The following is a 2,500-nucleotide window of genomic DNA, read 5'->3' as shown; positions in this document are numbered from 1 at the left end:
GTGGGAGAATAAATTTGTGTTACATGGAGGTAGTTTTGTAGATGATCTTTTTTGATCTGGAATGGGACTGAAACTGTATTAGAGGAATTTCTCCTAGAGATAGGAAATAGTACTAAATTTTTGAAATTTGAAATGAAAAGTTCAGTGTATGAAATTGATTTTCTTGATGTTACTGTTTCCAAGGATGATATTGATGGCTTAGCTACCAGATTATTTAGGAAAATATGTCATAGGAACACCTTGCTTCATAAGAGTAGCATGCACCCAGGACATATTAAGAATATAGTGAAGGGACCAACTCTTAGAACTTCCAGACTGACTGCTAGGGATGAGGAGTTTGAGAAAGAATTATCTGGCTTGAAACATAGATTCAGTGAATGAGGATACACTGATAATATGACAACTGGAGTCCTGGATGAAGCTACCACATGGAGAGATAACATAGGGAAACCATATTTTTCATTACCATATGAAAGGAAAAGACCTTTTAAGCAAGAGAAAGATATGATTAGATTTTCTACATATTATACTAGTGATGTAAACATAGTAACAAATGTGATTAAAAAGAATTGGTGTATATTAACTCAGAACCCTGAAATTAAACAGATGTTGTCTTTCGGCTTTTCCCAGTTAGGGGTTGCCACAGCGGAACTCCAGTTCGCTAATGATTGGCAGTAGATTTTCATGGTGCCGAGTTGCCAGCTCGATGCCCAACCTTCAACGAAGGCACACCCATTCACACATGTCTTTCGGAACACCACTCAACCCGCGGGGAGGACATGCAGACTCCACACAGAAGGCACTCCCCGCACACTAGCTGAGAATCAAACAGGAGAATCTCTAGCTGTGAGGCAACAATGCTATTACAGATGGTAGTAGAAAATCCTTGTTTTTTTTATTCAAAAACAAGAAGTCACTAAAAAGGATGTTGTGTTATCCCAGTGAATGTAAGGGACATGACATAGTTGTTGTTAAAGGTACAATACACTGTGGTAAGTTCAACCAATGTGTATATATATATTAATAAAAGTAATAAGTTTGTTCATCCAGATACCAAGCGGATGTATGAATTTGATATAGCAGCAAACTGCAACACAATAATGTGTATTTAGCAGTCTGCAGTTTATGCTTGGCCTTCTATGTAGGCAAAACTATTAGAAAGTTAAGATTTAGCATCAGGGAGCACTTACTTCATATTAGGAATGGAACTTTAACAAATGCACTAGCTAAACATGTGTCTTCCCAAGGGAATGAGCATGACTTCACTTTTTTAGTAGTTGAGAAAATTAACCCCAGTAATAGGGGTGGGGACATATGTAACTACACTGAGACTTCTGAAACTAGATGGATTATAAGATTAAGGGCAAATAAGGGGAAGGGTTTGAATGACAGGGTACCCTTGAAGCCAGTTTTAAAGAACAGGAAACTGTTCAAGTAAGAGTAATATACACAGTATTGGGTGCTTTATATAGCTTGAGTCACATTGTTGCTTATGTGCTTTTTTAAAAAGTATACATTTTTGACAGTTGTATTTTATGATTTTGTGATGTGTATTTTAGAAGTATTTTCTATATATAGTTTTTTTATATATTGTGTTTACATATTGTTTATATATTGATTATATTACTGTTCCTTATAAAAGCATTTTTATAAGTGGAGATTTATTGCTGTAGGATATTAAATGGCTGCTATGATTTTTTATTCTGATTGGTTGAAGTGCATTTAAAAGTGAAGATGGTTACTATGTTTTTATAAGGTCTGATGAAGTAATATCATGAAAGCGCTCACCTATTTGCAATAAAGTTTTGTATGGACTACCTATGCTCTGACTGGCTTGAAATTGTGATAACTTCACAAATTGGTTACTCTACTGGGTACTTCTGTGGATTTATAAGGTCAGTGTACCAGTTACTATTAGTATCACAGGCACAGTGAGCATGTTGCCGAACATATTCTGTACATGTCATGTCCATCAAACCCTACCTTGTTCCTTTCTGACAAAACATATCTATACAGGTGTCATACCACAGCTAACATGAGCCATACTGTCCTCCAGTACATTGCTTGCATTAATCTCCAATATACTCCTTGTGAGCATTGTTAATATCTACAATAATCCCTTTGGATCCACTTTCGGTAATAGCAACATCTCCTGTACTGCACCTTGTCATATGTATTCCTTTTGTAAAAATGGCACACCTTGCACATGTTTTGTACCTTTCACTATTCCACTATTCGATGTTTTATTTTTCCTCTGTTTCTGTTGCTGTTTTATGTAATGTCAGCAACAGCTAAAATAATGGTACAGAAGCAATCCAGAGATTGTCATTCAGTCTTGCCTACCCCTGATGGGTTTCTATCTGCTTGCAGGGCTGCCTTTCTGCAGGGATATATATGGCATTCAGTTGGGGGAGTAACCTTGATGGTTCCATGTTTGCTTCCAATTGTGACTCACTAGAAGGATTGCATGGTCAAATATTCATTTCTGGGTTTGTGAAAT

This window comes from Protopterus annectens, chromosome 5.part0 (genome assembly GCF_019279795.1).
Source record: "Protopterus annectens isolate FY-2018-M chromosome 5.part0, PAN1.0, whole genome shotgun sequence".
Classification (NCBI taxonomy): Eukaryota; Metazoa; Chordata; order Ceratodontiformes; family Protopteridae; genus Protopterus; species Protopterus annectens.
This window is presented reverse-complemented; position numbering follows the sequence as displayed.